The following is a 25023-nucleotide window of genomic DNA, read 5'->3' on the forward strand; positions in this document are numbered from 1 at the left end:
AACATCATATGCAAACTGATAAATTAAATTTATTATTATTTCTCCTCCTACTTTCATGGGTTTACACTAATAAGTTTGAAGACATTTATTTTATTACACAAGTTTCTGAAAGTTTGTTAGAAATTATTATTATTAGTTTATTAGAAATTATTAGAAAAATAATATTCTAAGCTTTTGGGATTTTTTAGATTTTACCTTAACATCTTTGGAAAACATCTGTAAAAGTAATCACCAAACGTTAGTGAGATGGGGCTAAGAGGAATGCCTACTTTGTAAGATAATATATATGTAAGCACTCACTAAACATTAAAGGAATACATAAATATTGGCTGCTGTCCAACCAGATAAATCCTGCTTAAAGCCAAGGTTAAATCATGATAGAAAAAAATAATTACATTAAAGATAAATCAGTGAAAGTAATTCTGAGATAAAAGTAAGTATATTCTTGTACTCATATGTTTTGGCAGCACAGTATTTCAAAAAAATTCCCTTATGATATGTTTTTACAACCCTACCATTAGATGTGGAGGATTTATTTTTTTTCATCAAAGGTGTAAGTATTTTGTAAAGACTAGACGATCAGTACTGGCTCATTTTAAGAAAAGTTTGTGTGAAAATATAGCTTATGCAGTCTCACAGGGCTGCATGCTGTGCTGTGAAAACAGCGGGGAAGTCTTATAAAAAGTATCTTCACTCACGTTTTCCAATATATTAAAAAAAAAAGGTTTGGTTTCTCAACGTCAACCTGTACTCCAGCTGTTTGTGCACATTTTTTGCGTGACTCTGCATTTTCCTCGGAGATTAAGAGGGTCTCATAAAGAAATCACCCTTTCTGAAATAGGCGATTTGCTTTTCAATACGTTGCATAACATCTGCTCTAAAGGAAGTGAGGGAGAGAAGCACAAGCCGGAGGAAAAGACAGCCCTGCAAAGTCGTAGGACCCCGGATCTGAAGGGCAAAAGCTGAAGGTAGGAAATGAACATGCATGAATTTCTATTCAGACATATTATTTGAAGCAGGACAGCAATTTGTATTTTGTAAAAACAATAGCCAGCACTGTTTTGAGAATTACCAAAATCCCTCCTTTCAATTTAGCTTGAACCATTAAACACAAATACACACATACACACAAACACACTCACAAGAGGTATAAGCCTAGCTTGTTGCATAGAACATCAAATTTTACATATTTGATCAATCTGGGCATTCATTTTTTGCATTGAATCTGAAGACCTGTGTTATCTTTAATAAGTTCCTAACTTATTAAAGTTCCTAACGTTAACAATTAACAACGATGTGTTAGTAGAGTTGCTTCATTTATTTCTCGCTGCGTCCAATTTTTATATTAATTATATCAACCAATTTCAGTACCTACCCTGTAAAAAGTTTTCTGTGGGACACGAAGCAAATAAAACCTAACTTCCAGGCCACTGCAGCCCCCTAAGAGAAGGCACGCATATCCAACTACCGGCTTGGCATAAGCAAAGCTCAAAGGATATGGCAGTTCAGAACAAAGAGAAATAACAGGCGGGCATGATGAATTGTTGCCCAGAATCTTGTAGCATCTTCTCCTCCCATCAGTTTATATCACCCTGTTCATTTCTAAAAGTATGCAGCTTTTACAGAGAGCACACGAATGAAGCTTGACAACACAGTACAGGATGTGTGACTGTATTTTAGAAACAAGAACAATTTGCTACACAATTTTTGTTAAACAGTTATCCCCTTTAGACCTTTAAACAACTATGCCAAATAGAAAGTACACATTCACATTGTGTGACTTAGAGGACTTTTGTTTTTTACATGAGTGCTTATCGTAAGTGAGATTTTATGACGTCTTATTCTCAAGAAATTTTCCAAAGGAATGCATATTCAATTTATTAGAAACTTCTTTGAAATAAAAACCTAGAATGTGACAAACATGTCAGTCTGCAGGCAACATTTCAAGACCATAACTTTTATGTTACAGAAGATGTATATATTCCTATCCTGCATCGATATGACAAAGACCAGATTAAGAATGGTCCATTTGTTTTCTATGGTGTGGAAAGCCAAATTAGATAATGAGAGACTTTGCAAAGATTTATAAATAAGGTCATTAGAGCCACAAGCAAAATGAAGAACTGTTGGTAAAGCTGCCATATGTAGAAATCTCCATTATCTGAAGGATTAAAGGAACTCGCAATAAGTAAAGTTTACCAAAGTCAGTCAATTTTCGACATAGGGCCATGATTGGAGCAAAAAAGCAGGGATATAATTATAAATAATGCAGGACTCGCCCTCCAGCTGCTTGGAATATTGACTAATATATAATTAATTTTTAAAAATCACTGTAGCAGCAGTGTTGAAAATGGATCAACAGGGGCAAGAATGGTTGAAGAGACAGCAGTTAAACTATTGGATGTGTCCAGGTGAGAGTTGATGAGGACTAGGGTTATGTTACTGGATATTCATTAATTCCAAAAATATTTACTGAATGTTGAATATGTGCCAGGGACTGTTCTTGCACTGGGGATTCAGCCATGAGCAAAACAACAAAAGTCTCTGCCCCGTGAATCTAAAACTCTACTGAAGAAGGTATACAATACGATAAATATAGACAATAAATAGTATTTTACAGAATGACAAGTACATAGGAAAAAAAAAGAAATCAAGAAAGAGGAATTTGAAATGGCATTGCGTATTGAAATTTTAGGTGGACAGCCTCCCTGAGAAAGTAACTTTTGAGTGGATGGAAATGAAGGAGCTAGCTATGAAGATCTCGGGGAGAGCATTTCATGCAGAGTGAGCAGCAAGTGTGAAGGCTGTGAGATGAGAGCATGCGTACTGAGATCAAGAAGGAGCAGGGAGTCTTTATGCTAAAAGCAGAGGGTAGGGGGAGAAGATTAAGAGGTGAAATCGGAAGGTAACAAGGGACTAGGTTATGCAGAACCTATAGATCATTGTAGGACTTTAGTGTTTACTCTGGGTGAGATGAGAAGCCTGTGTCAGTTATTTATCTATTTTCTCTTGGATCTAAAGACGTCCTTCAATATTATTCTCTATGATGATGGAGATGGGACTCTGTACATTACATTTCCCAGTTAGTCAAATGGCTCTCTGTTAAGTTTTGCAGATAGAAGGCAATAAAAAGAGATTGGAAGGCAAGGGGAGGAGAGAAGAGATACGCCCTTCTGCTTTTCCTGTTTTCTCTTTGTATCGATCAGCAGCATCTTCAACCTTCACCTTCTTTGAGCACTTCCTGGAGCAGCCCTAGGCACCTCCTCAAAGCTTCCAGCAGCGGCCCTTTGGGACTCACTTCTCTGAGGTCTGAGGTCCATTGCCATGGGGCTCCTCCTTTAACCTTCCAGGTCCTGGTCATTTTCTCACCTACTCCCAGTCCCCAGGACCTAGGGATGGCACTCCCCTCTGAGTTACTATCTGGGTTACTGCAGTGTTCCGTTTTTGTCCCTTCACCTTCACGTGCCTGGGTTACCAACTTTCTGTTTAAATACCCTCTGTTCAAAATACTTAATGTGGTTTCTGTTTTCTTGATTGTGACAGCATCACGTGCCAAGAGTGATCCCAGGAAACCCTCAAAGATGGGCTTATGGTGTTGTTTTAGATATGTCATGTCCTTGACCTTAAATTTAGTTAATGCCAACTTCTTTGTTAGGATAGAAAATGGGTTACTGATATTGCTATGGCATACACTATTTAATTAAATTACCACAGGCAGTTGCTTGGGATAAAGTGCTTATTGAAATAAATATCTTAGGGGACCAAGTGGCTGCTGCAATGGACTGATATCGTGGTAATGGTACCATATGACTGTGGGGTAGAATGGCTATTTCTGACTACACTGGAGACCATATGAAAGGAAAATGATGCGCTCAGGAGTTTAACAATCTCAAAGCTTCTCTTGTGATGCCAAAAGAATCTCTTACCTTTTTATGAAGTATTTATTTTAGGTTGTACTTACCAGAGCAGATATGGCTGAAAATTAAACTCAACATTTAAGTATTTGGGCTAGTTATAAAATTACAGTGGAAGTTGTAGTCACAAATGTTCCAAGTGTCCTAAAAGAAAATTAGGACGTTGATTGGGAAGAAGTAGGGATGTTTGGGTGAACACAAATAAAGCTGATAATCTTGAATCTACTCTGAGCCTTCCTTTCAGTGAGATGCTTATTTTCCTCAAGACCTGCTGCTCCTATTGTGTCTAGTTCTACAGCGAGAGAAATCTGAGTACATTCTAATTCCAACCCAAGAAGAAACAGGTTATATTCTAAAAGAATTACAATACTTTCCTAAATTATATTGGCATGAAGCTAGGGATATATGTAAGAATGCCTTATAAGGATGTTAGACCAAGGAGGATGGAATGTGACATTGGATCAGGACAAAGTAATACACATAAGTGTTATTCTTCCAGATTTAATATGATGGGTTGAGCATGAAATTGTTCTAACACTTTTCTTGGTTTATTTGATTTAATAGTGGCCCTCTTTCAATGAGACTGGATACGAATTTCCTAACCTAGTATAAAAAAAGGCTTAGGGATTTAGGAATCTCTAAGAATGGACTTAACTTGTGAAAATTGCACATGTGCCACCACACAACATCCCTTTAGAGGGTCCAGAGGACATTCCCCTCACTAAGGCATGCACCAGTGTCTTTGTAATGCTCTATGATATCTATCCTCTAAAAGCTAAAGATGACAATGGGAGGTGCTGTCACTGAAAAGGGATCCCTAATTTCAGTGGAGATCCTCGAGTCACAGAGTAGCAGAAGTTAAGTAGCAAAACTAACTTCAAGAATCAGGATTTATACAGTTACTGTAATGAGCATCAAGGAAACGTTGGTAATCAGAATATCTTGGTTTGTCAGGATCTTAGACTATGTCTCCTCAATTCCTAAGAGTGAAATATCCTAGGAGTAAAATATATGGGCAGATTTCTAAAGTATTACTTAGTCAATACAGTAGGAAAACTCTAGGTCTGATGAACTGCAGAACTGCCTTGAGTATTCACAGTTTCTCACCCAATTCTCAAACCTAAGCCAATTCATTGACCTGGAGTTCTATGGTTGAAAAGGAGGCTGGATACCTTTGAGAAAGAACCTGCAATATTCCCACAATTATCTACTATAAAACTTTTCTAAGCCTTCCCAAAGTATGCTTGCACACGTTTAACTGGTGACCATGCATTAGACTTAAGTTAATGCTACTCCTAGAACTCAAAAAGCATTTTAGACTACTGGTCAAAGTGGGTTCCTGTGCAGTTTGGTAAAAAAATCCAACTCACAAGGCCAATTGAGGAGGGGGATGTAGTGGAAAAAGGAGAGCTGTGGATGTTTCCTTCTTTGCTTATATAGCATATTGCAAAATAGCAATTTTTGTAGCCCCTCCATTCAAGAGGTAGAATCTATTTTGCCACGTCTTGAAAAGGGCTGCCCTTGTGACCTCCTTTGGCCCATAGACTATGGCAGAAGTGAAATTGCGTGAATTTTAAGCCTGGGTCTCAAGAGACTTTGTATCCTTCTGCTTTCTCTTTTGGAACCCTGCAACTGCCACGTAAAAGAGCCTGTTCTTGCCATTTGGAAGATGAAAAACCACATGGAACAGAGACAAGCCATTATAGCCAAGGCCCCAGATGCACAAGACAGCCCAAAGACCAGCACAGCCATCCCAGCAGCAGACCACAGACAGATGAGTGAATCCATCTGAGTCCAGAGGAATCACTAATTTTTTTCACCCTTTTTTTTTCCTTATTACTTTGTGTAAGGATTCTAAGTGAAATTGTAAATTAACAAGAAGATTTAATATCCCCGAGAGTTGGGACATGGTAAATGTTAGGACTTGGCATCTCCTCTTTATAGGGGAAAGTGTGAGAGTGACTTTATTTGTATAAGAGAGTTGGACCCTGCTAGGTGGAAGCATGAGGTTGTTAGAGTTGTTGCATGGAAGTTAAAATATGTGTAGAGGAGTTTTATGAGTGCTGAGTAGACAAAGCGGTGGCTTTATGATGCTGAGACTTTGGGACTTTGCCAATTACATTTCTCAGTCATATTTGCCAGCTGGCTTCCTTTTAGATTCTACCTACAGGATACATAGAGAGAAGACAGAGAAAGGGACTTCCTTCCTATTGTCCCTGTCTTTGACAGCAGTGCCCAGAAGCAGAAGTTGGATCCGGCCTCCAGCATTTTATGACATTTCCAGTACAGCCCTGGGGTACACTCTCAGAGGAAACAGCAACACCCTGGCAGTGGCTCCTCCCTTAGAAGTATGAGAACCAGCTCTGCAGAGCCCTTCTTCTAAGCTCCTAGGTTCTGGAACCAACCTCTTCCTTTTGTTCCCCAGCCCAGTGACGCAACTGTTGCCCACAGTTATCAATCTCTGTGTTACCCTTGTGCTCTTTAAGTTGTCCAACACTTATGCAAGAGTCCCCTCAGTATGAAATATCCAGCTTCGTTTCTATTTTCTTGACTACTCTCTAACTCATACAAAGCTACTGGAGGATTTTGAGATCTGGAATAATTGGTCTTGCATTTTAATATGATCATCCTGGCTGCTGTGTTGGAAAAGATTGAAAGAAGAGACCAATTAGGAGACTATTTCAGTAGAAATAGATGAAGAGAGCATGGACCTGAGGTGAAGAAATGGTTAAATTCTGCATGTGTTTGAAGGCATTGATGATTGAAATTGTAGATAGACCAAGTGTGAGTTTTGAAGAAAGAGGAAAAGTATGAGTTATTATCTAGGAAAGTAGGAGACTGAATAGAGTAGGGAAATTTAGTGCTAATGTTAGGCGACAATTAAGGTTAGTGATCATGAATTTAAAAATGGGACTGATTAGCACAGTTGTGTATTTTCTACAGATATGGTTCTACAGTGGTTCTATTTGTTAAGGTAATGCTAGCTGCTGTGACAGATGAACCCTGAAATCTTAGTGGCCCAACACAATAGAATTAATATTTCGGTAACCTAAAGTCTAATAGGTAGTGGGACATGACAGTGGAGGTGGCTGATAGAAGCTCAGCATGTGTTTTCTAAGGTTATCCTGGACATTGACACCCAGTAGGAAAACGGGGGAAGAAAGAAAATGTGGAGTATCTCAAGAAATTTTATTTATGCTAGGCCTGGAAGTGGTATGCATCATTTCTATTCACATTTCATTGACTAAAATTCAATGCCATAGCTACACCTTAAGTCAACAGAGGATAGGAAATATCGTCTAGCTTTGGACCCAGGGGGAAAGGAAAATAGGTTTGGTGAACTGTTAGCCAATCTCTGTGGAAAGAAGAGACACGGTCTGTCAATGCAAGCAGAGACTAGGCAAAGAGTTTAACCAGGGTTGTCATTTTGCAGCAGTACCACAAAAGGGAGAGCAAGGCAAGGGAGTTCAGAACATATGTGAGAAGTGGTTGACTATGAATTTAAACTGGATAAGGAGAAAGAGAGGGCACAAGGAGAGAGCAAAGATGTGAAGACTGATGTGCTGAGGTGCCAGAGTGGTGAAATGATTGTTAGAGTTGTCATTCTAGTTAAAACTAGCTGGAAAGACGGAGCTGCTGGTTGGAGAATGAGGTGCTTGAAATGGAAAATTTGGATGAATTGCAGTGCTGCCATTTACGAAGACAAGAGCATGAACTTGCAAATTATTACCTGAGATGGGGGCAAGAAAGATCACTGGGAGAGAGATTGTGAAAGAATTTAGAGTCCATGATATTGACAGATGATCTTCACAGATACTGAAAAGTTGAAGAGAGTAATAGTGAGCCAAGTGCTAAAATCTTCAAGGAATAAGGAAATGTCAAAATAAGAACATTTATTATTATACATGATTTAGAAAGCTATTTGGCAGACAAAAGGACAAGACTTAGTGATTGGTTATTGGCAGTGGAGATGAAGGAAGTGTCAAGAGTCAATCCCAGGTTTCTCACGTATGCAAATACGTGGATAGTCTAGCCCTTTACAGAGGAGGAGCACTCTAGTGTGACTATCTTTAGGAGATAAATTATGAGTTTATTTTTTGATATATAGAGTTCGAAATTTCTCTCTCTTCAATATCCAAATCAAGATTTTGAGGAGATTATTTGAAATCTAAAGGTCTAGGGCTCAGAGAAAAAACAGATATGATATATATGTTTGAGAGTCATGGGAAAAAAAACAGTATTTTAAAACATGTATTGATATTATTATCTGGGGAGCAATTAGGAAACAGAACTGAGCCTTGGAACATATAGAAAAAGTGAGGCACAAAGAGAAGACTTTTATTTGTTCAACCTACTGTATTAATTCAGGAATAAGTACACCCATGTTGATTAATTTGGCCTGATCCAATGTCATATTTTATCCTCCTTGGTCTAACACTCTTATAATATATTCTCACATATTTCTCCTAGGTTTATGCCAATATAACTTAGAAAGATCTCGAATCTTTTGGAGTGTATCCTATTTCTTCCTAGGTTGGATTTTTCACTTGTCCCTAGTAGAATGTACTCAGATCTCTCTAGTTATAGCTCTAGACACAGTAGGGGTGGTAGGCATAGGTCTTGAGGAGAAAAAGCACCCCATTGAAAGAAAGCTTAAAGCAGATTCAAGATTTTCACCTTCTATCCAAATATCCCCACTCTTTCTAGTCAATGTCCTAATTCTGACTTAGGACACTTGGATCGTCTGTGAATACACTTTACATTTTGATTCTATAACTAACCCAAATACTTAAATGTTAAGTTTAATTTTCAGCCATTTCTGCCTTGCTGTATACAAATAAAAATAAATACATATATATAAAAGTATGAGGGTTTTTTTAGGATCACAAAAGAAGCTCTCTATTTGATTTGACATTGTTAAATTCCTGAACATGTCATTTTCCTTTTTTATGGTATCCAGGGCAGACATAAATAGCCATTCTACGAAAAGCAACAGAGTATGAAGTTTAGGAGCCAAAAAATAGAGTTATTTAAGAAAGAAGGAGTGATCAGTAGAATTAATAGTAACATTTATTGGGCACTTACTAGGTGCCAAGCTATGTTCTAAGAACTTTACAAAGATTCATTTCCATTATTCTTACAACATTTCTATGAAGTAAGTACTATTTTCGTCTCTATTTTACAGAGAAGGAAACTGAAACATAGAAAGATTTTTCTTTAACTAATTGCTTAAAGTCCCAGCTAGTAATTGACAGATCCAGGAATCGATCTTAGACCTTCTGACTCCAGAGTCCACAGTTTTGACAATTACTTTATACTAACTTCTCACTAAAAGTGGTCAGTGCTACTCAGAGAGAAGTAGGCCATGGAACAGGAAGTTGATTTTTGGATTTAGTGGTGTGGAGGTCATTGCTGATAGTAATGAGAGCTGTTTTATTGGAGCAGTAGAACATGAGGCCTGTCAGAGTACGTTAAGGAGAGAGTGGGGAGGTAAGAAGAGGATACAGTGAGGGTCCTCAACTTTCTCAAGAAATATGACTGCCAAGGTCAGAAGAGGAAGAGAGATAAGATGATAGAAATAAAACTGAGGTCCAGGAAAGTTTTGTTTTTGTTTATGTTTTTTGTTTTGCTTTTAAGATGAAAAGAGCTCTTTAAATGTTTATGAGAAGGAACTGTTGAGAAAGGAGGTTGATTATATAGGAGGGCAACAGGATAATGTGCATGCTTCCTGGGAAGGTGAGAGGGGATTGAATCTAGGGCGCTGATGCAAGGACTGACCTTAAGAGGATCAGGAACAATGCTTCTTCTATTTGAACAAGAGGAAAGGAGACTAGAATGGGTGCAAACGCGATTAGTTTTATAGGTTGAGTGGTTGGGAATTAAGGGTGTGCCCATTCCATAGCTTCGATTTTTCTCTTTTAGCAAGTAAATTCACCTGGACCTGAAAAATTGTGAGTCTGTTGTGGTGTAAATAGAAGTTGAGAAAAGTGTAGAACGTGTGAATAATTGAGGCCAGTGAGAGATTTGTTAATGACCTAGATGAGGTCGGTGATGACAAATTTATAGTGTTACTTTGTTCTGTTTGTTATTTCCTCCAATATCATTCACTGCCCAAGACATTAAAAATTGATTCCTTTAGGATTTATTTTTATTTTTGCTAAATGAATGCAATGAAAAAACAGAAGGAATTGGCATTTACAAGGAAAAAAGTAGCTGAAATAATGAACCATGGAACCTTAACTAAACAGGAGGATAGTAAAGATAAGAATTATGGTTATGGTTATGGTTTTGGTTGTGGTTATGGTTATGGTCATAGTCATGGTCATGGTCATGATCATGGTTATGGTTATGGTTACGGTTGCAGTTAGTGTTAGGGTTAGGATTGGAATAAGGGTAGGGTAGAGTGTGGAAGGGTCAAAGGACTAAAGACCCTGAAAAGGTCAAAGAGTAGTCATCATAGAATTAACTGAAAAAATTACCTTATGGACAGAAGATGATTTGAAATTGATTAGCTTCAGGTTATGGCCAGGTCCAGATTAGGGCCTTGAGAATGGCTGTCAGCGTGAAGTAGAGGAGAACATTGGAAACAAGCGGTTAGGTTATAACCTAATCCAGAATAGGTTGGCCATGGACCTGGAAATCTTACAGGATGATAGCAGGAATCTGGAATGAAGAGGAAGCCTATCTGTAACTTAGGTGTCAAGACCTTCAGTGAAAGAGGTGGGGTTGTTGAGTGGTTGGGAGGTGCCACCTATAAGGGATGAGAGTGAATGGTATGACTGAGGCAAGCTTGACAGCAGTAGGAGTGCTCACTGGACACTGAGAAAGCAAATGTCTGAAATCTGCTAAGCTTACAGCTTGATGCTTAGTATATGGAGGTGACAGAAAAATAAAAGCCGCTTCTTAAAGCCTACAGGTGAAATTGGTTTCTCAAGAGAGTCAGGGTCCAGTTGAGGCAGAGATGGAAGGAATATTCTAAACAGAAGTTGATGGTATAGAGGAATTTTTACATTGTGGAATAGACCTTTTCAAGGGCATTGTTATATGAGGGGAAGAAAGAAGAAGGCAGATGGGCTGGGCGAAGTTGTCTTAGGAAGGTAAACAGAATCATCTATTGCAAAATATTTTTTTTGCAACAGATTATACTATTTTTTTAAAGAAGTCACTAAGACTTTGGGCATTGACTAATTTAAGCTAAAATTAAAGGCCTGGGGATTCATGAATTTTGTCCTGACAGTCTCTTTGAAGGAGGTGGAATTGTGGGACTCATAGACAGTTCCTTGCTCACCCAAGGGCTTGAAGCCATGTTGGTTTGGCCACGGAAGTCTCAGAGCAGAACACAGAGCTTTGAGTGGTGCAATGGCCCTGTCTCTGCTGGCCCAGCATGTTTATTATTTCCCTAAATGTTTATAACTTTGACTACAATCTGTTATTGCATGTACCATTCTGGGTTGCATTTGTTTATTTACAGGTTTCCCCTATTTAACTCTGGGTTCTCAAAGGGCAAAAACTGAGTCTTGTCTTTTTATCCTTAGCTTTTATCCTAAGCACTTGGCTTCATGCTCGTTCAATAAATATTTGATCCAATGACTGTAAATACACTATTTCTAGTCCGAGTTAATTGTACTGTCTACTACTCAATATAGCTTATCAATGCTGTGCACTGCTTTGTTAGTTCATGATGACTTCCAAAAAATTTTGAAGTCTACATATATAGAGAGGTTGGATACAAACAAGAGGAAGAATGTGGAAGCGTCAGTTTGTGTACAGATCACTGATAAGAGAGAGAGGAAACCAATTAGCATTCTTTCCATTATCAGTTGTTTTCATTTGTGTTATGATGACCTGGATAGGCTCTCCCATAAGAACTAAGTAGTGAAAAAGTAAATAGATAAATAAAAGAGGAATAAGTCAATTGCTTGACTGCATTTGATACTTAAGTAATCAATCTGAAAGAATTATTTCAAGAATAAATGGCTTACTGGGCTCTAGTTGATTGTTCCTACTTGACATTTTACAATAAAACACCCTCCCTCCCTTGCATCATCAGATAATATAGCCAAACTTTCTTAAAATGAATTAAATCTCATTCATTATGTCAAAATTCAATCAGAGCTTTAATTTTTTAGTGATGTCCAGTTATAATTTACATCTTTCCTATTGAGTGAAAAACTTTTTTCCTGTTCTCCTAGAATTCTGAAACTTTTTATACTAGTTGGATTGTAATTCCTGACCACGGGCTTTTTAGGGCATGTTATAAAACAGTAGAGAGTGTGCAGTTTCATCAAACACTATCAAATATAGCTCTTGCCAAATTCCAGGGGTGACAATATGTAATAGTTTTGTAGGGAGAAGCAGAATAACATTTCACAAGGTGAGGTTTTAAGCTGATCTCTAACACAATTACACTTCCCTTTTCAATCAATCATAGAGTTGTTTGTTAAGGTTTTAATAATACTGTAATAAACATTATTATAATTACCACTTATCAAGTGCCTACTCTGTGTTAGAGGATTGACGGTATCTCGCATTATCCTAAAAACAATCCTGAAAAGTTCCATATACAGCTCTCAGACTACACATGATAAAACTTAGGTTCAGAAAAGCTAAGTTATCTGCAGTCATAAGGTTTTTAAGCAAAGACCTGGAATTTAAGACCAGGTTTGCTAACTCCCATCCCCATGCTCTTTGTGCTATGTCACATTACCTCCATGCCATATCATGTTTACCAGTGTTTCCTTAGGAATGGAGGCAAATGTGTGTGTACACACACAAACACAGACTACAATAAACACTGGCCAGGACATAGAAGAAATCAGGCCCGGTTGAATGAGAACTATGCAATGATTCTAACAAAAAATTTAATATTGTATGTCTTCGATTCCATGTTGAGCTTTTTGTTTATCCATTTTAGTGGAGAAAATTGTATTTTCTGCAGAAGGATCCTTCATTTCTTGTAGTTTTTTGACATTGCTATAAATTTTAAAATGAAGATAAATAGTAGAAGGATGTTTCATACAAATAAAAAATGTTACTTTATTCTCAAAGTCAGTCCACTAAAACCAGAAACTTTATCTTTGGCCAGGATTATATTTCCACGCTCAAAGAACAGGGCCATGAATCTAATGTTGGCCAAGATTCCTATACTTGACAGAGGTACCAGTTCATCACAGCAACTTATATAACCTTGAAACACAGTAAGCATGTTCTTTGTTGTCTTTTGTGTGTGTGTGTGTGAGAGAGAAAGATTTGCCCTGACCTAACATCCATTGCCAATTCTCCTCTTTTTTGCTTGAGGAAGATTAGCCCTGAGCTAACATCTGTGCCAGTCTTCCTCTATTGTGTATGTGGGATGCCTCCATAGCATGGCTGATGAGCGGAGTAGGTCCATACCTGGGATCCGAACCCACAAACCTGGGCCGCCAAAGCAGAACATGCGGAACTTTAACCACTTGGCTGTGGGGCTGACCCCTGTTAGGGCATTTTAATAATTATTGGTAAATTGAACTACAGGTCCACAGTACATTACCTACAATTCCAAAATCCAAAAATCTTTAGAAACTGAAAATTTTAGAGGAGTGTGGTACTAGAACTCATTTGGCTCAAAAGCATGTCCTAAAAATGACATGAGGCTATATATGGTCTTTAACTTACTTGGTATGAATTTCCATGTGTTTCACACGAGGAATATTAACATTTTAACTAAAGGATGCTGCGGCTGGTGTGTAATATGGTATATGCACCACGTCACTATTCTATAATTCAAAGAATTCTGGATCCCAAAACACATTTGGCCCCAAGAGTTTAGGAAAATGAACTGTAAAATTTCATTTCTCTTTCATGGTCAGCTCTGTTGCAATTAGGCAAAAGCTACGCTAAGTTTATATAACAAAGTTTCACTAATTCAATATATTTAAAATTAAGTTGAAATAATGGGACATATTTCGTAAGTAATTTATTAGTGTATAAATAAGTAGACTTCCAAGGGGAAGCATCTACCCTTTGTAGAGGCACATTTGGTCTTTTTTCTTTTACTGTGAAGTCATGAGAGTTCAACACTCAGGATATAGGGCATTCCCATCACACCAAAAAGTTCTTCAAGCCCTTTTGCTGTTAATGCCCTCTCCACTGTCGCCATGGCAACCACGCGTGCCACTATAGAATGGAGTTGTCCACTACATGTTCTTTTCTGTCTAACTCTTCTCGCTCAGGTTGATGTTTGGGGATTCATCTATCTTATTGCATGTATCAGTAGTTTGTTTCTTTTTTTGTTGAGTAGTATTCCAATGTATGAATATTTCATGATTTGCTTATCTATTTACCTGTTTGGGTTGTTTTTAGATTGGGACTATTATGAGTAAATTTGCTATAAACTTTCATCTGTAAGTCTTTTTGTGGGCATATATTTTCATTTTTTCTTGAGTAAATACCCAAGAGTGAAATTAATGAATCCATACAAAAAGTATGTATTTAACTATAAGAAATTACCAAACCCAGGGCCCACCTAGTCGTGTAGTGGTTAAGTTCACATGCTGTGCTTCAGCAGCCCTGGGTTCACAAGTTCAGATCGGGGGCTCAGACCTACATACTGCTCATCAAGCCATGCTGTGGTGGCATCCCACATGCAAAATAGAGGAAGATGAGCACAGCTATTAGCTCAGCAACAATCTTTGTCAAGCAAAAGGAGGAAGATAGGCAACAGATGTTATCTCAGGGCCAATCTTCCTCACCAACCAAAAAAAAAGGAGTATTGTGTGTCACTTCAATAAAATCCCACCACCACACTTAAAAAAAAAAAGAAATCACCAAACTGTTTTCCAAAGAGGTTTACCATTTTCCACCCCCACTAATAGCATATGAGTCTCAATTGCTACACATACTCAACACAGATGGTATTGTCAGTATTATTGTTTTTTTGTTGTATTGTTGTTTTGTTAATTTTAGCTAGTTTAATGAGTATGTAGTAGTATCTTATGATGGTTTTAATTTGCATTTCCCTGATGACTAAAGAAGTTCAACTTCTGTGTCTGAGCTTATTAAGCCATTTGTATGTCTTTGTGTGAAGTGTTTGTTCAAATCCCTTCTCCCCCAACCCCCCCAGCTTTTTGGTCATCTTGTTAAATTGTTGTGAATATTTCTTTCAGCCTGTGGCTTGACTTTACATTTTCTTAGTAGAGTTTCTTGCAGAACAAGTATTTTTACTTTTAATTGAGTCTAATTGAAAAAAAAAAATCTTCTGGGGCTGGCCCTGTGGCTGAGTGTTAGGTTCACGTGCTCCGCTTCAGCGACCTGGGGTTTCACCGGTTCGGATCCTGGGTGTGGACATGGCACCGCTCATCAGGCCATGCTGAGGCAGCATCCCACATGCCACAGCTAGAAGAATCCACAGCTAAAATATACAACTATGTACCGGGGGGACTTGGGGAGAAAAAGCAGGAAAAATAAAATAAGATGATTGGCCACAGTTGTTAGCTCAGGTGGCAATCTTTAAAAAACAAAATTTTTCTCCTAAGAAATTTTTGCTTACTCTAATGCTGCAAAGATTGTCTTTGATTATAACTATTCAAAACTAAAACCAAGTCTCTTTTTGCTTCTCCTTTTTTGAGTGGGAAGCTGGGCCAGATAAATGATAAATTCCTTCTTAACTAGTATTTTTTATATTAGTTCTTGAGATTGCCTATGACAAAAGCTGTACTAACTATTTTTCTAAATAATATGGCTGAGTCAGAGGTTGATATTTCCAGTTCTCAGTGAACATACACTATTAGGAGAAACTATAGTTCAAGGGTGAACGTGTTAAGTGCCTCAAGAACAATATAACCATGTTTCTAAAGATGTTCTAGGCACCAGAAGATCACTCCCAACTCCATAAAGCAAGAAAAGCTTTATGAAAAAGGTAGTATTCAACCTAGGCCATAGGTGATGGCAGAATTTTGATAGACAAGATGAAGATAGGGGATCCAACATAGCATGGTGTGAACAGGAGCATGGAAGCAAATTTTTTAATATAGACGTATTAGACCTAAGGTTGGAAAAGTAATTTGGAGGCTGGGTAGAGGGATGGTTCATGCTGTGTTAAGTGCTGCTTACCTGATAAGTAGTTGTAGGTTCTTTCTGAAGGGACACCCATTGATGGTCTCAACAGAGAAAAGGTAAAGTCAAAGAGGTGCTTTACACCAGTTTTCATTCAGCTTTGATGAGAATGGTTCAAGGGCTGAAGATATTGGAAAGAGAGACCCCAATGAGGATTAAGCTGAAAGGGAACGGACTTGACTGCCTAGTATTGCATTTATCCTTTACTTTTTTCATGTCCTGTCTCTCCATCATGATTGTGAAGTTTTTTAAAGGGTGGAGTTGTGACTTATTTCTCTTTTCATATTCACCGGCCTCTAGAGTAAACCACACAGCAGTGTTGATTGATACTTGTTCAGTCCAAAGAGAGTGCAGGAGGATGGCAGAGAGAGAACAGAAATTGCCAATTCCAAGGAATCTTAATCCTGGTCTCATAATTAGAATTGCCTTACAGGACATATATCATATTATATCAGAATCTCACTCATTTAGAGACCAGTTTTGTTTTGGGTCATGTGAAAATAGGGAAGTCACATTTGCCCTAAACTCTCTCAAATTCACTTTTACTATCTATAAAATGAGAGGTTGCCTTTTATCTCTGCACCTCCAAACATTTGTAGAAAACCAACATGTTATTTCTTTCTTAGATATCATTTAATGTGAGACTATTTACATAGGGGTCTTAAAAGTGGTCATTTTGTGTTCTAAAAAATGTTATCCCAATATTAGCATTTAGAAAGAGCAACACAGTGAATCCTTGAATATGCAATTTGCAGGGTATTGAATTTTTTCTGTTTGGTGATGGAATCCTCACCTCTGTTTGGTGATGGAGTGATTTCTGTAAGCATTTCTCAGCCTTAATTACATGTTAGCTTTTATCACATCATACGTTGATTTAATATAATATGGCCATTGTGACATGGTTTCAAATTCTCCATTTTTCTTTTCCTATTAGTGCCTGAATACATGTGTCTTACTTGTGGGTTTAGAAGAAAGCGCTTGTCACATATTACTTTTCCACTGTAATCCCCCAACCATCAACTTGAAGGAAAGGAAGGAAGAAAAGAAGAAAAGGAGGAAGGAAAGAAGGACGGAAAAAGAGTAGACCACTGGTCGCAGAGTGCTCCTTGGGTTGAGAAGGAGAAACGACAAAGAAGGGAGCCCTGCTGGAGCCTCTCAAAACTGAAAGAGCACTACAGTTTCATTCACTGTCCCCACTACTAGTCTTCTGCAAGCCTTAAGAGTTATATTCCTCAGTTGGAGAAGCTTTGATCCAGTGTTCAGTTAATAAAATAATTTTTCCAGAAATTTACATTGGATTATATATATGGTAAAATAATGGAATTTTAATATTTAACTCGTTTGCTTGTTTCTGAATATCATTTCCCAAGGAATTATATTGAACTTTATTAACTTAATAAAAAAATACAGATTCTGTGTTACGTAAAATAATGGCACACTGGTTGCTTAATGATTTATAAGAATTAATTCTTCATCTTAAATGGAAGAAATTCTAAACTTTCAACATTTCAAGCATTTCATTTTGTTTTTTATATACAAAGAGAAATAAGAAGCTCTCCAGAGAAAATTTCTGTGCAAGCAAAATGTGTTCCAAAAAGACTTGTGAAACTCTATTTGATATTGTTATCTACTAAGAGAGAGAATGAAATTATCACTTGATAAAGCCCAAAGAAAACTTGATGGTCTCAGATAAAATGAGTGATCTTTGCAGAGGAAAAGTACTTCACAGAAGCCGGAAACTGGGACACCAAAGGGAGGAAACTGGTACTAGAATATTTCACTTAATGACTATATGACAAGTCCATCACAGGTCATTATTTACAGGTCATTTTCCTGTCAATTGTAGGAATCCTGGCCTTAATCATTTGTGTCAACACACACTTCCGTATAAAAACTTCCAACATGATACAGATAATTCTGAGAAACACGATATGTGTTCTGACAATTTTGTGCTTTCCTTTTGACTCTGAATTTGCCAAGATATTTCCTGTTAACTCCTTGGCATGAGTGTTTTTAAGTGTCTCTTACTGATGCCAGCACTGGGTGTCATGCTGGGAAAATCCAGTTTTTGAAAGGAAAATTACAAAGCATTGTGGTCAGCATTAAATTTAAAGGAACATTGCTACTACTTTTAAATACATTTCCACAGTTAGGTATTTGATTATTTTAGACAGAATTTCTTTGTAGCATCATAACAGAATTTCTTTTTTAGCATCTTTACAGAGGTATAATTGATATACAAAGAACTGCACATATTTAATGTGTACAATTTGATGAGTTTGGACATATGGAAACACCCGTGATACCATCACTACAATCAAGGTAATAGACATATCTAACACATTCCAGAGTTTCCTCGTGTCCCTCTGTTTCGTTTTATTTTTGGTGGTAAGAACATTTAACTTGAGTTAGACCCCTTAACAAATTTTAAGTGCGCAATACTGTATTGTTAACCCTAGGCACTCTATTGTACAGCAGATCTCTGGAATTTATTCATCTAGCATAACTGAAACATGCTCATTGAACAATAACTCCACATTTCTTTCCCCTGCAGCCCCTGGCAACCACTGTTGTATTCGCTACTTCAATGAATTGGACTACTTTCGATGCCTCATATAAGAGGAATCATGAAGTAATTGCCCTTCTTTAACTAGGTCATTTCATTTGGCGTAATGTCCTCTAGGTTCATCCATGTTGTCGTAAATAGCAGCATTTCTTTCTTTTTTAAGGTTGAGTAATATTCACTGTATGTATATGCCACATTTTCTTTATCCATCCATGTGTTGATGAGCACTTGGGTTGTTTCCATATCTTGGCTACTGTGAATAATGCTGCAGCAAACATGGGAGTGAAGATATATCTTCAAGATCCTGATTTCAGTTCTTTTGGATGTATACCAAAAGGGAGATTGCTGGACCATATGGTAGTTGTCATTGTAATTTTTTGAGGAACCTCCACAAATTTTCCCATAGCTGCTACATTATTTTACATTCCCATGAACAGTATACAAGGGTTCCAATTTCTCCACATCCATGCCTACTCTTATCTTTTCTTTTTATGATGATAGACATCCTAACAAGTGTGAGGTGATAGCTTGTAGTTTTGATTTGAATTTCCCTAATAATTGGTGATGTTGAGCACCTATTCATATGCCTTTTTGGCCATTTGTAAATCTTCTTTGGAGAAATATCTCTTCAAGTTCATTGCCCATGTTGTAATCAGGTTGTTTTTTGCTATTGAATTGTAGGAGTTCCTTATATACTTTGGAAATTAACCCCTTACCAGATATACGGTTTGCAAATATTTTCTCCCATTCTGTATGTTCACTTTTCACTCTGTTGATTGTTTCCTTTGCTATGACATAAGCTTTTTAGTTTGATGTAGTTCCACTTGTCTATTTTTGCTTTTGTTGCCTGTGCTTTTTGTGTCATCTCCAAGAAATCATTGCTGAGACCAATGTCAAGAAGATTTTCTCCTATATTTTATTCTAGAAGCTTTATAGTTTTAGATTTTACGTTACATCTTTAACCCATTTTGAGTTGATGTTTGTGTATGGTGTAAGATAACAATGCAATTTCATTTTGTTGTTTGTGGATGTCCAGTTTTCCCAACACCATTTGCTGAAGAAACTGTCCTTTCCCCATTGTGTAGTTTTGGCACCCTTGTTGATCAGTTGACTATGTGTGCGGATTGATTTCTGAGCTCTCTATTCTGTTACATTGGTCTGTATGTATGTCTTTATACCAGTGCCATGCTGTTTTAATTACTGTAAGCATTGTAATATACTTTGAAATCAGGAAGTGGAATGTCTCCAGCTTTCTTCTTTCCCAAGGTTGTTTGGGCTATTCCGAGGTTTTGTGGTTCCATATAAATTTTAGTATTGGTTTTTCTATTTCTGTGGAAAAAATGCCATTTGGAGTTTGATGGAGATAACATTGAATCTATAAATCGCTTTGGTTAGTATGGGCATTTTAACAATATTAAGTCTGCCAATCCATGAACACGGGATGTCTTTCTATTTATTTGTGTCTCCTTTAATTTCTTTCATCAATGTTTTGTACTTTTCAGTGTCCAAGTCTTTCACTTCCTTGGTTAAGTTTATTCCTAAGTATTTTATTCTTTGATGCTATTGTATATAAGATTGTTTTCTTAATTTCCTTTTTGAAAGGTTCATTGGTAGTGTATGGAAATGCAACTGATTTTTGTGTGTTGATTATTTGTGTCCTGCAACTTTATTGAATTTGCTTGTTAATTCTAACAATTCTTGGTTTTCTTTTCCTTTTGTTTTTTGTTTTGTTTTGTTTTGTTTTGTTTTTTTGGATTGCGATGTTTTATTGCAGTAACATGGGTTTATAACGTTATATAAATTTCAGGTGTACATCATTATATTTTGAGTTCTGTGTAGATTATATCATGTCACCACCCAAAAACTGATTAAAATCCATCACCATACACATGTGCCTGATCACTGCTTTTGCCCTCCCCCCTCCTCCCTTCCCTTCTGGTAACCACCAATTCAATATCTATCTCTATATGTTTGTTTCTTGTTGTTTTTGTCATCTGTTTATGAGTGAGATCATATGATATTTGACTTTTCCCTCTGACTTATTTCACTTAGCGTAATAACCTCAAGGTTCATCCATGTTGTCACAAACGACCAGATTTCATCATTTCCTATGGCTGAGGAGTATTCCATTGTGTGTATATACACCACATCTTCTTTATCCATTCGTCCCTTGATGGGCACTTAGATTGCTTCAAGTCTTTGCTATTGTGAATAATACTGCAGTGAACATAGGGGTGCGTATATCTTTACACATTCGTGTTATCATGTTCCTTGGATAAATACCCAGTAGTAGAATAACTGGATCACATGGTAGATCTATTCTTAATTTTTTGAGCAATCTCCATGCTGTTTTCCATAGTGGCTGCACCAGTTTGCACTCCCACCAGCAGTGTATGAGAGTTCCCTTTTCTCCACATATTCTCCAACACTTGTTAATTTCTGTCTTGTTAATTATAGCCATTCTAATGGGTGTGAGGTGATATTGCAGTATTGATTCGCATTTCCCTGATACTTAGTGATGTTGAACATCTTTTCCATGTGCCTGTTGGCCATCTGTATATATTCTTTGGAGGAATGTCTGTTTATATCTTTTACCCATTTTTTAATTGGGTTATTAGTTGTTTTGCTGTTGAGATGTAAGATTTCTTTATATATTTTGGATATTAATCCCTTGGCAGATATATGGTTTGTCAATATCTTCTCCCAGTTGTTATCTTTTCATTCTGTTGATGGTTTCCTTCGCTGTGCAGAAGCTTTTTAGTTTGATGTAGTACCATTTGTTTTCTTTTTCTGTTCTTTCCTTTGCCTGGTCAGACGTGGTACTTGACAATACGTTGCTAAGAGTAATGTTGAACAGCATGCTGCCTATATTTTCTTCTGGAAGTTTCATGGTTTCAGGTGTTATATTCAACTCTTTAATCCATTTTTAGTTGACTTTTGTGTATGGTGTAAGATAATGGTCTACTTTTCTTCTTTTGCCTGTGGCTGTCCAGTTTTCCCAACACCACTTATTGAAGAGCCATTCCTTTCTCCATTGTAGGTTCTTGGCTCCCTTCTCAAAAATTAGCTGTCCATAGATGTATGCATTTATATCTGGGCTCTCCATTCTGTTCCATTGATCCATGTGTCTGTTTTTGTGCCAGTACCATGCTGTTTTGATTATTGTAGCTTTGTAGTATATTTTGAAATCAGGCAGTGTGACACATCCCGCCTTGTTCTTTTTTCTCAGGATTCCTTTGGCTATTTGAGGTCTTTGCTTCCATATAAATTTTAGAATTCTTTGTTCTATTTCTGTGAAAATTGTTGTTGGAACTTTGATAGTGATTATATTGAATCTCTAGATAGCTTTAGGAAGTATTTTAACTATGTTAATTCTTCCAATCCAATAGCATGAAATGTCTTTCCAATTCTTTGTGTCTTCTATCTCTTTCAACAATGTTTTGTATTTTTCATTGTACAGGTCTTTCACCTCTTTGGTTAAGTTTATTCCTAGGTATTTTATTCTTTTTGTTGCAATTGTAAATGGAACTGTATTCTTAATTTCTCTTTCTGCTACTTTATTGTTAATGAATAGAAATGCAGTTGATTTTTATAGTTGATTTTGTATCCTGCAACTTTACTGTATTCATTTATTATTTCTAAAAGCTTTGGTGGATTCTTTAGGGTTTTCTCTATATAAAATGTCATCCGCGAATAGTGACATTTTCACTTCTTCCTCTCCACTTTGGATCATTTTTATTTCTTTTCCTTGCATGATTGCTCAGCTAGGACTTCCAATACTATGTTAAATAAGAATGGTGAAAGTGGGCATCCTTGCCTGGTTCCTGTCCTTAGAGGGATAGCTTTCAGTTTTTCTCCATTGAGAATGATATTAGCTGTGGGTTTGTCTGGCCTTTATTATGTTGAGCTTCTTTTCTTCTATACTCATTTTATTCAGAGTTTTTATCATAAACAGATGCTGTATATTGTCAACTGCTTTCTCTGCCTCTGTTGAGATGATCATGTGATTTTTATTCGTTTTGTTAATGTGGTGTATCACATTGATTGATTTGCAGATGTTGAACCATCCCTGCATCCCTGGAGTAAATCCCACTTGATCATGATGTGTGATCTTTTTAATGTATTGTTTTATTCTATTTGCTGGTATTTCGTCAAGGATTTTTACATTGATGTACATCAGTGATATTGGCCTGTAATTTTGGTTTTTTTTTGTTGTCCGTGTCTGGTTTTGGTATCAGGGTAATGTTGGCTTTGTAGAATGAGTTAGGAAGCTTCCCCTCCTCTTCAATTTTTTTGGAAGAGTTTGAGAAGGATAGGTACTAAGTCTTCTTTGAATGTTTGGTAAAATTTACCAGGAAAGCTGTCCAGTCCTGGACTTTTATTATGGGGGAGGTTTGTGACTACTCTTTTGATCTCCTTACTGGTGATTGGTCTATCCAAATTCTCTATTTCTTCTTGATTCTGTTTTGAAAAGTTGTATGATTCTAAGAATTTATCCATTTCTTCTAGATTATCCAATTTGTTGGGGCATAGCTTTTCATAGTATTCTCTTATAATCTTTTGTATTCCTGAGGTGTCCATTGTAATTTCTCCTCTTTCATTTCTGATTTTATTTATTTGAACCTTCTCTCTTTTTTCTTGGTGAGTCTAGTTAAAGATTTGCCAGTTTTGTTCATCTTTTCAAAGAACCATCTCTTAGTTTCATTGATTTTCTTCTATTGTTTTTTAGTCTCTATTTTGTTTATTTCTGCTCTGATTTTTATTCTTTCTTTCCTTCTACTGATTTTGAGCCATGTTTGTTCTTCTTTTTCCAGTTCCCTTAGGCGCACTGTTAGTTTATTTGAGATTTTTCTTGTTTATTAAGGTGGGCCTGTATTGCTGTAAGCTTCCCTCTTAGAACCATTTTTGCTATATCCCATAAATTTTGGCATGTCATATTTTCATTTTCATTTGTCTCCATGAATTTTTTGCTTTCTTCATTGACCCAATCATTGTTCAGTAGCATTTTATTTAATCTCCACATTTTTGTGGCTTTTCTGATTTTCTTCCTATAGTAGATTTCTAGTTTCATACTGCTGTGGTCAGAAAAGATTCTTAGTATTATTTCAATCTTCTTAAATTCAGTGAGACTTGTTTTGTGGCCTAACATGTGATCTATCCTGCAGAATGTGGAGTGTTAAAGTCCCCTACTATTATTGTGTTACTGTCTGTTTCTCCCTTTATATGTGTTAATAGTTGCTTTATATATTTAGGTGCTCCTATGTTGGGTCCATAGATATTTACAAGTGTTATATCTTCATGTTGGATTGTTCCTTTTATCATGATGTGGTGCCCTTCTTTGTCTCTTGCTTCTCTTGCTACAGTTTTTGTTTTAAAGTCTATTTTGTCTGATATAAGTATTCTACTGCAGCTTTCTTTTCTTTGCCATTTGCGTGGAGTACCTTTTTCCATCCCTTCACCTTCAGTTTGTGAGTGTCTCTAGGTCTGAGGTGTGTATGCAGCATACATATGGGTCTTGATTTTTATCCAATCAGTCACCCTATACCTTTTGGTTGGAACATTTAGTCCATTGACATTTAAAGTAGCTATTGATAAGTATGTACTTATTGCCATTTTGTTACTTTTTTTCTGGGTATTTTGCTTTTTTTCTGGGTGTTTTAGTCGTTCTTCCCTGTTCCTTTCTGCTCTTGCTCTCTTCCTTGGTGGTCTGATGGCTTTCTTTAGTATTATGTTTGGGTTCCTTTCTCTTAATTTTTTGTGTATTTCTCATAGGTTTCTGGTTTGTGATTACATGAGGTTCATATATAATAACCTACATATATAGCAATCTATATTAAGTTGATGATCTCTTTAGTTTGACCTCTTTCCAAAAGCTCTACTCTTTTACTCCCCTTCTCCCATGTTTTATGTTTTTGATATCATATCTAACCTCTTTTGTGTGTGTGTGTGTGTATCCATTACCCTCTTATCATGGAAATAGATAATTTTAGTACTTTTGACGTTTGGCCTTCATATTAGCTTCATTGGTGATTGATCTGCTACCTTTACTGTATATTTGCCTTTACCAGTGATTTTATTGGCTTTTGGGTTTTTTTGATAATTTTCTTATTCCTATTTGTGGTCTTCTCTTTTCCACTTAAAGAAGTCCCCTTAGCATTTCTTGTATGGCTGGTTTCTTGGTGATAAACTCCTTTAGTTTTTGCTTGTCTAGGAAACTCTTTATCTCTCCTTCCATTCTGAATAACAACCTTGCTGGGTAGAGCATTCTTGGCTGTAGGTTTTTTCCTTTCAGTACTTTAAATATATCGTGCCACTCCTTTCTAGCCTGTAAGGTTTCTGCTGAGAAGTCAGCTGATAGCCTTGTGGGGTTTCCTTTGTATGTCACTTGTTGCCTTTCTCTTGCCGCTTTTAGGGTTCTCTCTTTATCTTTAATTCTTAACATTTTAATTA

General features: G+C 36.9%; 1 long non-coding RNA gene across 2 annotated transcripts in view; it reads left to right on the forward strand.

Annotated features, from left to right (window-relative positions):
- Positions 1–759: 759 nt before the first annotated feature.
- Positions 760–25023, forward strand: part of LOC103562882 (uncharacterized) — a 38852-nt gene continuing 14588 nt past the window's right edge. The window contains exons 1-3 of one of the 2 annotated variants that reach the window (XR_011536901.1): positions 760–968; positions 13000–13111; positions 16942–18329. This is a non-coding gene — a long non-coding RNA (uncharacterized lncRNA). The remainder of the gene's footprint in view (positions 969–12999; positions 13112–16941; positions 18330–25023) is intronic. The other variant, XR_011536902.1, reaches the window with a different exon arrangement.

This window comes from Equus przewalskii, chromosome 2, assembly GCF_037783145.1.
Source record: "Equus przewalskii isolate Varuska chromosome 2, EquPr2, whole genome shotgun sequence".
NCBI lineage: Eukaryota > Metazoa > Chordata > Mammalia > Perissodactyla > Equidae > Equus > Equus przewalskii.